Below are 14494 nucleotides of genomic sequence, written 5' to 3'. Positions count from 1 at the left end.
TTGTTATTGGCTTTTTCTGACTGGATGCTTGGAGAAGAGCCTTCATACCCTTGAAAACTTTGCTCGGTACACTGGTGGAGGAAGTTGATGGCATGGACCTAAGAGAAAGTGTTGAGTACGTGTATTGCAGCTCACATATCATCCTTAAGTCCTTAGAGAGAGCTGAGGACCCAGCAAGCACTTGAGAGCAAAGGGCATGGCATGTTCACATCCAAGGCCTGAGAGTAACAGCAAGTGAGATCTGGAAGGGCAGTGTGAAGAGGTTGGTAAGAGCAGGAGTGTTGAGGGTGCCTGTGAGATATGACAAGCCCATAGTACATGGTAAGCCCATAATCCATGTGGTTTTGCATTGGTCCAACTGTAATCGGGGCATGTTCTTTGTGTTGTCTTCACAGGGTTGCATTCCCTTTCCAGTATGGTCCATGGACAACATGCAGAGGAAATGGCCCCACAGCATTGGCTGAGTGTTTATGTCGTCCAACCGAGTCTCCATCGAACTGTTGTGGTGTTGCTGACTTGCCCTAGGTCACCTGAGTTAAAAGGTAAGGAACATGGGAATTGCTGCATGAATTCTAGGTGCCCAGGTCTTGGTGAGCAGGGAACGGCTGCCATTCATATGTCCAGGCCCTTCGGGACATGGAGCATGCCTAGGGCCTCTGGTTTCTCCCAGGTTTGGAGCTTCGGCCCATTGTTCCCTGGCAGTGGATTGGCAGTGTCCAGCAGTCCATTGCTCTCCCCAAAGCCAGAGCACTCCAGAGTACTGGAACCACTTTATGCAATGCACTCCAACGTGCTCGGATCTATGATGATTCCCAGTCAAACATTCCTTGGAAAAGCTGAACAAAATGAGTGAAAACTGTACCGCCACTCTCATCGGAACTGAGGTCCAGCATCATGGGTCTCCCAGGTGCTATGGGTGTCAGGCACAGGCTGCCCAAACACTCCATTGTTCTTGACTTCTTCGGGCTCTAGCCAGACTCTCCAGAGACAGGTGTGTGCTTGGCCTACTCTGCCAAAAATCCATGGCGTAGGACACAGCAGGTCCTTAAGCTCTGGTGGCTTGCTCCCTTTGCTGTAGTGGAGATGCTTGGCAGATACTCAGTAGGTAGTCTTGCTAGGTCCAAGGAGAGGGCCCCAGCCATTGTGGAAAGTAGACTGTGAGGCAAAAGTAGCAGTGGCAGTGGCACCAAATCATGGTTTTCACATGTGTATATCTGGCAGTGGACTCAGGCTTCTCAGAAGCACTTATATGAATTTTAACCCTGTTGCATTGCTTTACGTAGTCAATAGAATGCAGGCTGCTGGTAGAGTGTAGCTTGACCCAGTAGCATGTAAACGGGACTGTGTGACTGTTGTCTGTTCAGGTGGTGAACAGAAGGCTCTATGTCCCTGGCAGCTTGGAAGTTTCTCGGGTGATTGGCTTGGAAATAGAGAAGGAGCTAAGCCTTGGAGGTGATGGCAGGCACCTCACGGGTCAGTTTGCACCACACTTACACACTTACCTATGTCTGTAGACAGATAAAACTTTGATGGACTTGCTGGGAGCATGAGACTTGCAGACCTGTGTCTCGATAGATTTGTTGAAATAACTTTGTAGGAATCTCCCCTTTTGTAGGTGCTGTTGCTTTTGATGTTGTTGAAGGGATATCCTTGGTATATTTGGACATTGTTGTCAGCCTCCTTGGCAAGGGCAAAGGGAAAGTCTAGGAACAGTTCTTGCACCCACAGCCTTAGGAGAACCATCTTGGTGAGGGACCCTCTAAATTAGAGACCAAGGTGTCATGGGACCTATCTTTTCAATGTTTTGGCCTAACTCCTCTGGAAAGACAAGTTGCTAGTGTGCATGGGAAGGAGGTTTCAACAGGGCACATGGTGTTTTGCAAATCCACCTTGAGAGCCATGCTCATGGGAATCATCAGGGAGAAAATAAGTTCTTGGATGCAGACTGCATTTGACACACTAAGATAACTTGAGTCAAGTTGGATCCTGGCCTGTGATAGTTCTGCACAATGGGATTTTCATTAGTGTGAGAAGCTGAGCAGAGTAGTCTGAGAACTTTTCACCAGAAGAGATCAAAGCAGGGGTGGATGGCCAAAAGCAATCTTATGAGAGAGGTTGAAGTCTTCACAACAGACAAAATGAGCACTGGACAGGTGGACAGAAATAGGGACTGGCTGCCACCGCAAGGAATGTCTCAGGGTAAAAGACACACACACACATACACAAACACACACACACACACACACACTCTAACACAGAGAGAGGGAGAGAGTGGGGGGCTCCTTTCAGCTGTGAAAATGAAGCCTGCTTCCCATGAGCTGGAATTCTGAACTCTCAGAGGAGTTTGATTTTACCTCAAGCAAAGACCCAGAAGTAATGATCAGAGAAGTACTGGAGCCATGATTGAAGGCTCAAAATTTGTTGGCTTAGATATCCTTGGAGGCCCAATTTTGCTGGTGGACTTATTCAGAGCTGCCTCCTCCTTCTTCGTCAGCATAGGCAAGGGGACCTATGATTGCCCTTGTTATTGGCTTTTTCTGACTGGATGCTTGGAGAAGAGCCTTCATTCCCTTGAAAACTTTGCTCAGGACACTGGTGGAGGAAGTTGATGGCATGGACCTAAGAGAAAGTGTTGAGTACCTGTATTGCAGCTCACATATCATCCTTAAGTCCTTAGAGTGAGCTGAGGACCCAGCAAGCACTTGAGAGCAAAGAGCATGGCATGTTCACATCCAAGGCCTGAGAGTAACAGCAAGTGAGATCTGGAAGGGCAGTGTGAAGAGGTTGGTAAGAGCAGGAGTGTTGAGGGTGCCTGTGAGATATGACAAGCCCATAGTACATGGTAAGCCCATAATCCATGTGGTTTTGCATTGGTCCCACTGTAATCGGGGCATGTTCTCTGTGCTGTCTTCACAGGGTTTCATTCCCTTTCCAGTATGGTTCATGGAAAACGTGCAGAGGAAATTGCCCCACAGCATTGGCTGAGTGTTTATGTCGTCCAACCGAGTCTCCATCCAACTGTTGTGGTGTTGCTGACTTGCCCTAGGTCACCTGAGTTAAAAGGTAAGGAACATGGGAATTGCTGCATGAATTCTAGGTGCCCAGGTCTTGGTGGAGCAGGGAACGGCTGCCATTGATTATGTCCAGGCCCTTCGGGACATGGAGCATGCCTAGGGCCTCTGGTTTCTCCAAGGTTTGGAGCTTCGGCCCATTGTTCCCTGGCAGTGGATTGGCAGTGTCCAGCAGTCCATTGCTCTCCCCAAAGCCAGAGCACTCCAGAGTACTGGAACCACTTGATGCAATGCACTCCAACGTGCTCGGATCTATGATGATTCCCAGTCAAACATTCCTTGGAAAAGCTGAACAAAATGAGTGAAAACTCTGTACCGCCACTCTCATCGGAACTGAGGTCCAGCATCTTGGGTCTCCCAGGTGCTATGGGCGTCAGGCACAGGCTGCCCAACCACTCCATTGTTCTTGACTTCTTCGGGCTCTAGCCAGACTCTCTAGAGACAGGTGTGTGCTTGGCCTACTCTGCCAAAAATCCATGTCGTAGGACACAGCAGGTTTTTTAAGCTCTGGTGGCTTGCTCCCTTGGTTGTAGTGGAGATGCTTGGCAGATACTCAGTAGGTAGTTGTACTAGGTCCAAGGAGAGGGCTCCAGCCATTGTGGAAAGTAGACTGTGAGGCAAAAGTAGCAGTGGCAGTGACACCAAATCTTGGCTTTTCACATGGGAATATCTGGCAGTGGACTCAGGCTTCTCAGAAGCACTTATATGAATTTTAACCCTGTTGCATTGCTTTAAGTAGTCAATAGAATGCAGGCTGCTGGTAGAGTGTAGCTTGACCCAGTAGCATGTAAACGAGACTGTGTGACTGTTTTCAGTTCAGGTGGTGAACAGAAGGCTCTGTGTCCCTGGCAGCTTGGAAGTTTCCCTGGCGATTGGCTTGGAAATAGCGGAAGAGCTAAGCCTTGGAGTGATGGCAGTCTCCTCATGGGTCAGTTTGCACCACATTTACACACTTACCTGTGTCTGTAGATGGATGAAACTTTGATGGACTCGCTGGGAGCATGAGAATTGCAGACCTGTGTCTCGATAGATTTGTTGAAATAATTTTTGTAGGAATCTCCCCTTTGGTAGGTGCTGTTGCTTTGGATGTTGTTGAAGGGATATCCTTGGCATATTTGGACATTGTTGTCAGCCTCCTTGGCAAGGGCAAAGGGAAAGTCTAGGAACAGTTCTTGCACCCACAGCCTTAGGAGAACCATCTTGGTGAGGGACCCTCTAAATTAGAGACCAAGGTGTCATGGGACCTTTCTTTTCGATGTTTTGGCCTAACTCTTCTGGAAAGACAAGTTGCTAGTGTGCATAAAAAGGAGGTTTCAACAGGGCACATCGTGTTTTGCAAATCCACCTTGAGAGCCATGCTCATGGGAATCATCAGGGAGAAAATATGTTCTTGGATGCAGACTGCATTTGACACTCTAAGATAACTTGAGGCAAGTTAGATCCTGCCCTGTGGTAGTTCTGCACAATGGGATTTTCATTAGTGTAAGAGGCTGAGCAGTATAGTCTGAGAAGTTTTCACCAGAAGAGATCAGAGCAGGGGTGGATGGCCAAAAGCAATCTTATAAGAGAGTTGGAAGTCTTCACAACAGACAAAATGAGCACTGGACAGGTGGACAGAAATAGGGACTGGCTGCCACAGCAAGGAATGTCTCAGGGTAAAAGACACACACACACACACACACACACACACACACACACACACACACACACACACACACACTAACACAGAGAGAGGGAGAGACAGGGGGGTTCCTTTCAGCTGTGAAAATGAAGCCTGCTTCCCATGAGCTGGAATTCTGAACCCTCAGTGGAGTTTGATTTTACCTCATGCAAAGACCCAGATGTAATGATCAGAGAAGGACTGGAGCCATGATTGAAGGTTCAAAAGTTGTTGCCTTAGATATCCATGGAGGCCCAATTTTGCTGGTGGACTTATTCAGAGCTGCCTCCTCCTTCTTTGTCAGCATAGGCAAGGGGACCTATGATTGCCCTTGTTATTGGCTTTTTCTGACTGGATGCTTGGAGAAGAGCCTTCATTTCCTTGAAAACTTTGCTCAGGACACTGGTGGAGGAAGTTGATGGCATGGACCTAAGAGAAAGTGTTGAGTACCTGTATTGCAGCTCACATATCATCCTTAAGTCCTTAGAGTGAGCAGAGGACCCAGCAAGCACTTGAGAGCAAAGAGTATGGCATGTTCACATCCAAGGCCTGAGAGTAACAGCAAGTGAGATCTGGAAGGGCAGTGTGAAGAAGTTGGTAAGAGCAGGAGTGTTGAGGGTGCCTGTGAGATATGACAAGCCCATAGTACATGGTAAGCCCATAATCCATGTGGTTTTGCATTGGTCCCACTGTAATCGGGGCATGTTCTCTGTGTTGTCTTCACAGTGTTTCATTCCCTTTCCAGTATGGTTCATGGAAAACATGCAGAGGAAATTGCCCCACAGCATTGGCTGAGTGTTTATGTCGTCCAACCGAGTCTCCATCGAACTGTTGTGGTGTTGCTGACTTGCCCTAGGTCACCTGAGTTAAAAGGTAAGGAACATGAGAATTGCTGCATGAATTATAGGTGCCCAGGTCTTGGTGGAGCAGGGAAAGGCTGCCATTGATTATGTCCAGGCCCTTGGGACATGGAGCATGCCTAGGGCCTCTGGTTTCTCCCAGGTTTGGAGCTTCGGCCCATTGTTCCCTGGCAGTGGATTGGCAGTGTCCAGCAGTCCATTGCTCTCCCCAAATCCAGAGCACTCCAGAGTACTGGAACCACTTGATGCAATGCACTCCAACGTGCTCGGATCTATGATGATTCCCAGTCAAACATTCCTTGGAAAAGCTGAACAAAATGAGTGAAAACTCTGTACCACCACTCTCATCGGAACTGAGGTCCAGCATCTTGGGTCTCCCAGGTGCTATGGGCGTCAGGCACAGGCTGCCCAACCACTCCATTGTTCTTGACTTCTTCGGGCTCTAGCCAGACTCTCCAGAGACAGGTGTGTGCTTGGCCTACTCTGCCAAAAATCCATGTCGTAGGACACAGCAGGTTTTTTAAGCTCTGGTGGCTTGCTCCCTTTGTTGTAGTGGAGATGCTTGGCAGATACTCAGTAGGTAGTTGTACTAGGTCCAAGGAGAGGGCTCCAGCCATTGTGGAAAGTAGACTGTGAGGCAAAAGTAGCAGTGGCAGTGACACCAAATCTTGGCTTTTCACATGGGAATATCTGGCAGTGGACTCAGGCTTCTCAGAAGCCCTTATATGAATTTTAACCCTGTTGCATTGCTTTACTTAGTCAATAGAATGCAGGCTGCTGGTAGAGTGTAGCTTGACCCAGTAGCATGTAAACGGGACTGTGTGACTGTTGTCGGTTCAGGTGGTGAACAGAAGGCTCTGTGTCCCTGGCAGTTTGGAAGTTTCCCGGGCGATTGCCTTGGAAATAGCGGAGGAGCTAAGCCTTGGAGGTGATGGCAGTCACCTCACGGGTCAGTTTGCACCACATTTACAAACTTACCTGTGTCTGTAGACAGATGAAACTTTGATGGACTCGCTGGGAGCATGAGACTTGCAGACCTGTGTCTCGATAGATTTGTTGAAATAATTTTTGTAGGAATCTCCCCTTTGGTAGGTGCTGTTGCTTTGGATGTTGTTGAAGGGATATCCTTGGTATATTTGGACATTGTTGTCAGCCTCCTTGGCAAGGTCAAACGGAAAGTCTGGGAACAGTTCTGGCACCCACAGCCTTAGGAGAACCATCTTGGTGAGGGACCCTCTAAATTAGAGACCAAGGTGTCATGGGACCTTTCTTTTCGATGTTTTGGCCTAACTCTTCTGGAAAGACAAGTTGCTAGTGTACATAGGAAGGAGGTTTCAACAGGGCACATCGTGTTTTGCAAATCCACCTTAAGAGCCATGCTCATGGGAATCATCAGAAAGAAAATATGTTCTTGGATGCAGACTGCATTTGACACTCTAAGATAACTTGAAGCAAGTTAGATCCTGCCCTGTGGTAGTTCTGCACAATGGGATTTTCATTAGTGTGAGAAGCTGAGCAGTATAGTCTGAGAAGTTTTCACCAGAAGAGATCAGATCAGGGGTGGATGGCCAAAAGCAATCTTATAAGAGAGCTGGAAGTCTTCACAACAGACAAAATGAGCACTGGACAGGTGGACAGAAATAGGGACTGGCTGCCACAGCAAGGAATGTCTCAGGGTAAAAGACACACACACACACACACACTAAAACAGAGATAGGGAGAGAGTGGGGGTTCTTTTCAGCTGTGAAAATGAAGCCTGCTTCCCATGAGCTAGAATTCTGAACCCTCAGAGGAGTTTGATTTTACCTCATGCAAAGACCCAGAAGTAATGATCAGAGAAGGACTGGAGCCATGATTGAAGTGTCAAAAATTGTTTGCTTAGATATCCAAGGAGGCCCAATTTTGCTGGTGGACTTATTCAGAGCTGCCTCCCCATTCTTCTTCAGCATAGGCAAGGGGACATATGATTGCCCTTGTTATTGGCTTTTTCTGACAGGATGCTTGGAGTAGAGCCTTCATTCCCTTGAAAACTTTGCTCAGGACACTGGTGGAGGAAGTTGATGGCATGGACCTAAGAGAAAGTGTTGAGTACCTGTATTGCAGCTCACATATCATCCTTAAGTCCTTAGAGTGAGCTGAGGACCCAGCAAGCACTTGAGAGCAAAGGGCATGGCATGTTCACATCCAAGGTCCGAGAGTAACAGCAAGTGAGATCTGGAAGGGCAGTGTGAAGAGGTTGGTAAGAGCAGGAGTGTTGAGGGTGCCTGTGAGATATGACGAGCCCATAGTACATGGTAAGCCCATAATCCATGTGGTTTTGCATTGGTCCCACTGTAATCGGGGCATGTTCTCTGTGCTGTCTTCACAGGGTTGCATTCCCTTTCCAGTATGGTCCATGGAAAACATGCAGAGGAAATGGCCCCACAGCATTGTCTGAGTGTTTATGTTGTCCAACCGAGTCTCCATCGAACTGTTGTGGTGTTGCTGATTTGCCCTAGGTCACCTGAGTTAAAAGGTAAGGAACATGGGAAATGCTGCATGAATTCTAGGTGCCCAGGTCTTGGTGGAGCAGTGAACGGCTGCCATTGATATGTCCAGGCCCTTCGGGACATGGAGCATGCCTAGGGCCTCTGGTTTCTCCCACGTTTGGAGATTCGGCCCATTGTTCCCTGGCAGTGGATTGGCAGTGTCCAGCAGTCCATTGTCTCCCCAAAGCCAGAGCACTCCAGAGTACTGGAACCACTTGATGCAATGCACTCCAATGTGCTTGGATCTATGATGATACCCAGTCAAACATTCCTTGGAAAAGCTGAACAAAATGAGTGAAAACTCTTTACCGCCACTCTCTTCGGAACTGAGGTCCACCATCTTGGGTCTCCCAGGTGCTATGGGCATCAGGCACAGGCTGCCGAACCACTCCATTGTTCTTGACTTCTTCGGGATCTAGCCAGACTCTCCAGAGACAGGTGTGTGCTTGGCCTACTCTGCCAAAAATCCATGGCGTAGGACACAGCAGGTCCTTAAGCTCTGGTGGCTTGCTCCCTTTGCTGTAGTGGAGATGCTTGGCAGATACTCAGTAGGTAGTCTTGCTAGGTCCAAGGAGAGGGCCCCAGCCATTGTGGAAAGTAGACTGTGAGGCAAAAGTAGCAGTGGCAGTGGCACTAAATTTTGGCTTTTCACATGGGAACATCAAGCAGTGGACTCAGGCTTCTCAGAAGCACTTATATGAATTTTAACCCTGTTGCATTTCTTTATGTAGTCAATAGAATGCAGGCTGCTGGTATAGTGTAGCTTGACCCAGTAACTTGTAAAGGGAACTGTGTGACTGTTGTCTGTTCAGGTGGTGAACAGAAGGCTCTGTGTCCCTGGGAGCTTTGAAGTTTCCCGGGGAATTGGCTAGGAAATAGAGAAGGAGCTAAGCCTTGGAGGTGATGGCAGGCACCTCACAGGTCAGTTTGCACCACATTTACACACTTACCTGTGTCTGTAGACGGATGAAACTTTGATGGACTCGCTGGGAGCATGAGACTTGCAGACCTGTGTCTCGATAGATTTGTTGAAATGACTTTTGTAGGAATCTCCTCTTTGGTAGGTGCTGTTGCTTTGGATGTTGTTGAAGGGATATCCTTGGTATATTTGGAAATTGTTGTCAGCCTCCTTGTCTAGGTCAAAGGGAAAGTCTAGGAACAGTTCTTGCACCCACAGCCTTAGGAGAACCATCTTGGTGAGGGACCCTCTAATTTAGAGACCAAGGTTTCATGGGACCTTTCTTTTCAATTTTTTGGCCTAACTGTTCTGGAAAGACAAGTTGATAGTGGGCATAGGAAGGAGGTTTCAACAGGGCACATCATGTTTTGCAAATCCACCTTGAGAGCCATGCTCATGGGGATCATCAGGGAGAAAATAAGTTCTTGGATGCAGACTGCATTTGACACACTAACATAACTTGAGTCAAGTTTGATCCTGGCCTGTTATAGTTCTGCACAATGGGATTTTCATTAGTGTGAGAAGCTGAGCAGTACAGTCTGAGAACTTTTGACCAGAAGAGATCAAAGCAGGGGTGGATGGCCAAAAGCAATCTCATGATAGAGGTGGAAGTCTTCACAACAGACAAAATGAGCACTGGACAGGTGGACAGAAATAGGGACTGGCTGCCACAGCAAGGAATGTCTCAGGGTAAAAGACACACACACACACACACACACACACAAACACACACACACACACACACACACACACACTAACACAGAGAGAGGGAGAGAAAGGGGGGGTTCCTTTCAGCTGTGAAAATGAAGCCTGCTTCCCATGAGCTGGAATTCTGAACCCTCAGAGGAGTTTGATTTTACCTTATGCTAAGACCCAGAAGTAATGATCAGAGAAGGACTGGAGCCATGATTGAAGGCTCAAAAGTTGTTGGCTTAGATATCCATGGAGGCTCAATTTTGCTGGTGGACTTATTCAGAGCTTCCTCCTCCTTCTTCTTCAGCATAGGCAAGGGGACCTATGATTGCCCTTGTTATTGGCTTTTTCTGACTGGATGCTTGGAGAAGAGCCTTCATTCCCTTGAAAACTTTGCTAAGGACACTGGTGGAGGAAGTTGATGGCATGGACCTAAGAGAATGTGTTGAGTACCTGTATTGCAGCTCACATATCATCCTTAAGTCCTTAGAGTGAGCTGAGGACCCAGCAAGCACTTGAGACAAAGGGCATGGCATGTTCACATCCAAGGCCTGAGAGAAACAGCAAGTGAGATCTGGAAGGGCAGTGTGAAGAGGTTGGTAAGAGCAGTTGTGTTGAGGGTGCCTGTGAGATATGACAAGCCCATAGTACATGGTAAGCCCATAATCCATGTGGTTTTGCATTGGTCCCACTGTAATCGGGGCATTTTTTCTGTGCTGTCTTTACAGGGTTGCATTCCCTTTCCAGTATGTTCCATGGTAAACATGCAGAGGAAATGGCCCCACAGCATTGGATGAGTGTTTATGTCGTCCAACCGAGTCTCCATCGAACTGTTGTGGTGTTGCTGACTTGCCCTAGGTCACCTGAGTTAAAAGGTAAGGAACATGGGAATTGCTGCATGAATTCTAGGTGCTCAGGTCTTGGTGGAGCAGGGAACGGCTGCCATTGAATGTGTCCAGGCCCTTCGGGACATGGAGCATGCCTAGGGCCTCTGGTTTCTCCCATGTTTGGAGCTTCGGCCCATTGTTCCCTGGCAGTGGATTGTCAGTGTCCAGCAGTCCATTGCTCTACCCAAAGCCAGAACACTCCAGAGTACTGGAACCACTTGATGCAATGCACTCCAACGTGCTTGGATCTATGATGATTCCCAGTCAAACATTCCTTGGAAAAGCTGAACAAAATGAGTGAAAACTCTGTACCGCCACTCTCATCGGAACTGAGGTCCAGCATCTTGGGTCTCCCAGGTGCTATGGGCGTCAGGCACAGGCTGCCCAACCACTCCATTGTTCTTGACTTCTTCGGGCTCTAGCCAGACTCTCCAGAGACAGGTGTGTGCTTGGCCTACCCTGCCAAAAATCCATGGCATAGGACACAGCAGGTCCTTAAGCTATGGTGGCTTGCTCCCTTTGCTGTAGTGGAGATGCTTGGCAGATACTCAGTAGGTAGTTATGCTAGGTCCAAGGAGAGGGCCCCAGACATTGTGGAAAGTAGAGTGTGAGGCAAAATTGCAGTGGCAGTGGCACCAAATCTTGGCTTTTCACATGGGAATATCAAGCAGTGGACTCAGGCTTCTCAGAAGCACTTATATGAATTTTAACCCTGTTGCATTGCTTTATGGAGTTAATAGAATGCAGGCTGCTGGTAGAGTGTAGCTTGACCCAGTAGCATGTAAACGGGACTGTGTGACTGTTGTCTGTTCAGGTGGTGAACAGAAGGCTCTGTGTCCCTGGCAGCTTGGAAGTTTCCTGGGTGATTGGCTTGGAAATAAGAAGGAGCTAAGCCTTGGAGGTGATGGCAGGCACCTCACGGGTCAGTTTGCACCACATTTACACACTTACCTGTGTCTGTAGATTGATGAAACTTTGATGGACTCGCTGGAAGCATGAGAGTTGCAGACCTGTGTCTCGATAGATTTGTTGAAATAACTTTTGTAGGAATCTCCCCTTTGGTAGGTGCTGTTGCTTTGGATGTTGTTGAAGGGATATCCAAGGTATATTTGGATATTGATGTCAGCCTCCTTGTCAAGGTCAAAGGGAAAGTCTAGGAACAGTTCTTGCACCCACAGCCTTAGGAGAACCATCTTGGTGAGGGACCCTCTAAATTAGAGACCAAGGTGTCATGGGACCTTTCTTTTCGATGTTTTGGCCTTACTCCTCTGGAAAGACAAGTTGCAAGTGTACATAGGAAGGAGGTTTCAACAGGGGACATCGTGTTTTGCAAATCCACCTTGAGAGCCATGCTCATGGGAATCATCAGGGAGAAAATAAGTTCTTGGATGCAGACTTCATTTGACACTCTAAGATAACTTGAGTCAAGTTGGATCCTGGCCTGTGATAGTTCTGCACAATGGGATTTTCATTAGTGTGAGAAGCTGAGCAGTACAGTCTGAGAAGTTTTCACCAGAAGAGATCAAAGCAGGGGTGGATGGCCAAAAGCAATCTCATGAGAGAGGTGAAAGTCTTCACAACAGACAAAATGAGCACTGGACAGGTGGACAGAAATAGGAACTGGCTACCACAGCAAGGAATGTCTCAGTGTAAAAGCAACACACACACACACACACACACATACACACGCACACACACACACACACACACACACACACACACACTAACACAGAGAGAGGGACCGAGAGGGGGTTTCCTTTCAACTGTGAAAATGAAGCCTGCTTCCCATGAGCTGGAATTCTGAACTCTCAGAGGAGTTTGATTTTACCTCATGCAAAGACCCGGAATTAATGATCAGAGAAGGACTGGAGCCATGATTGAAGGCTCAAAAGTTGTTGGCTTAGATATCTTTGGAGGCCCAATTTTGCTGGTGGACTTATTCAGAGCTGCCTCCTCCTTCTTCATCAGCATAGCCAAGAGGACCTATGATTGCGCTTGTTATTGGATTTTTCTGACTGGATGCTTGGAGAAGAGCCTTCATTCCCTTGAAAACTTTGCTCAGGACACTGGTGGAGGAAGTTGATGGCATGGACCTAAGAGAAAGTGTTGAGTACCTGTATTGCAGCTCACATATCATCCTTAAGTCCTTAGAGTGAGCTGAGGACCCAGCAAGCACTTGAGAGCAAAGGGCATGGCATGTTCACATCCAAGGCCCGAGAGTAACAGCAAGTGAGATCTGGAAGGGCAGTGTGAAGGGGTTGGTAAGAGCAGGAGTGTAGAGGGTGCCGGTGAGATATGACAAGCCCATAGTACATGGTAAGCCCATAATCCATGCGGATTTTCATTGGTCCCACTGTAATCGGGGCATGATCTCTGTGCTGTCTTCACAGGGTTGCATTCCCTTTCCAGTATGGTCCATGGAAAACATGCAGAGGAAATGGCCCCACAGCATTGGCTGAGTGTTTATGTCGTCCAACCGAGTCTCCATCGAACTGTTGTGGTGTTGCTGACTTGCCCTAGGTCACCTGAGTTAAAAGGTAAGGAACATGGGAATTGCTGCATGAATTCTAGGTGCTCAGGTCTTGGTGGAGCAGGGAACGGCTGCCATTGAATGTGTCCAGGCCCTTCGGGACATGGAGCATGCCTAGGGCCTCTGGTTTCTCCCATGTTTGGAGCTTCGGCCCATTGTTCCCTGGCAGTGGATTGTCAGTCTCCAGCAGTCCATTGCTCTACCCAAAGCCAGAACACTCCAGAGTACTGGAACCACTTGATGCAATGCACTCCAACGTGCTTGGATCTATGATGATTCCCAGTCAAACATTCCTTGGAAAAGCTGAACAAAATGAGTGAAAACTCTGTACCGCCACTCTCATCGGAACTGAGGTCCAGCATCTTGGGTCTCCCAGGTGCTATGGGCGTCAGGCACAGGCTGCCCAACCACTCCATTGTTCTTGACTTCTTCGGGCTCTAGCCAGACTCTCCAGAGACAGGTGTGTGCTTGGCCTACCCTGCCAAAAATCCATGGCATAGGACACAGCAGGTCCTTAAGCTATGGTGGCTTGCTCCCTTTGCTGTAGTGGAGATGCTTGGCAGATACTCAGTAGGTAGTTATGCTAGGTCCAAGGAGAGGGCCCCAGACATTGTGGAAAGTAGAGTGTGAGGCAAAATTGCAGTGGCAGTGGCACCAAATCTTGGCTTTTCACATGGGAATATCAAGCAGTGGACTCAGGCTTCTCAGAAGCACTTATATGAATTTTAACCCTGTTGCATTGCTTTATGGAGTTAATAGAATGCAGGCTGCTGGTAGAGTGTAGCTTGACCCAGTAGCATGTAAACGGGACTGTGTGACTGTTGTCTGTTCAGGTGGTGAACAGAAGGCTCTGTGTCCCTGGCAGCTTGGAAGTTTCCTGGGTGATTGGCTTGGAAATAAGAAGGAGCTAAGCCTTGGAGGTGATGGCAGGCACCTCACGGGTCAGTTTGCACCACATTTACACACTTACCTGTGTCTGTAGATTGATGAAACTTTGATGGACTCGCTGGAAGCATGAGAGTTGCAGACCTGTGTCTCGATAGATTTGTTGAAATAACTTTTGTAGGAATCTCCCCTTTGGTAGGTGCTGTTGCTTTGGATGTTGTTGAAGGGATATCCAAGGTATATTTGGATATTGATGTCAGCCTCCTTGTCAAGGTCAAAGGGAAAGTCTAGGAACAGTTCTTGCACCCACAGCCTTAGGAGAACCATCTTGGTGAGGGACCCTCTAAATTAGAGACCAAGGTGTCATGGGACCTTTCTTTTCGATGTTTTGGCCTTACTCCTCTGGAAAGACAAGTTGCAAG

General features: G+C 48.0%; 1 long non-coding RNA gene and 6 other non-coding genes across 7 annotated transcripts in view; all 7 read left to right on the top strand.

Annotated features, from left to right (window-relative positions):
• Snhg14 (small nucleolar RNA host gene 14) overlaps nucleotides 1–14494 on the top strand; it is a 1177441-nt gene that overhangs the window by 735756 nt on the left and 427191 nt on the right. The window contains exons 75-80 of the long non-coding RNA NR_146211.1: nucleotides 396–542; nucleotides 2917–3063; nucleotides 5458–5604; nucleotides 7960–8106; nucleotides 10499–10645; nucleotides 13048–13194. This is a non-coding gene — a long non-coding RNA (small nucleolar RNA host gene 14). The remainder of the gene's footprint in view (nucleotides 1–395; nucleotides 543–2916; nucleotides 3064–5457; nucleotides 5605–7959; nucleotides 8107–10498; nucleotides 10646–13047; nucleotides 13195–14494) is intronic.
• Nucleotides 797–888, top strand: Gm22584. Its single transcript, XR_003947148.1, has one exon. It is a non-coding gene; the product is annotated as a small nucleolar RNA SNORD116 (small nucleolar RNA).
• Nucleotides 3320–3413, top strand: Gm22417. The gene has a single exon (XR_003947087.1). It is a non-coding gene; the product is annotated as a small nucleolar RNA SNORD116 (small nucleolar RNA).
• On the top strand, nucleotides 5860–5953 carry Gm23767. The gene has a single exon (XR_003947125.1). It is a non-coding gene; the product is annotated as a small nucleolar RNA SNORD116 (small nucleolar RNA).
• Nucleotides 8361–8454, top strand: Gm23141. Its single transcript, XR_003947128.1, has one exon. It is a non-coding gene; the product is annotated as a small nucleolar RNA SNORD116 (small nucleolar RNA).
• On the top strand, nucleotides 10902–10995 carry Gm25816. Its single transcript, XR_003947086.1, has one exon. It is a non-coding gene; the product is annotated as a small nucleolar RNA SNORD116 (small nucleolar RNA).
• Nucleotides 13451–13544, top strand: Gm25155. Its single transcript, XR_003947085.1, has one exon. It is a non-coding gene; the product is annotated as a small nucleolar RNA SNORD116 (small nucleolar RNA).

The sequence above is a fragment of the Mus musculus genome, chromosome 7 (assembly GCF_000001635.26).
Source record: "Mus musculus strain C57BL/6J chromosome 7, GRCm38.p6 C57BL/6J".
Taxonomy (NCBI): Eukaryota; Metazoa; Chordata; class Mammalia; order Rodentia; family Muridae; genus Mus; species Mus musculus.
Note: the sequence above shows the minus strand (reverse complement) of the source record. Positions and strands in the feature narration are given on the sequence as shown.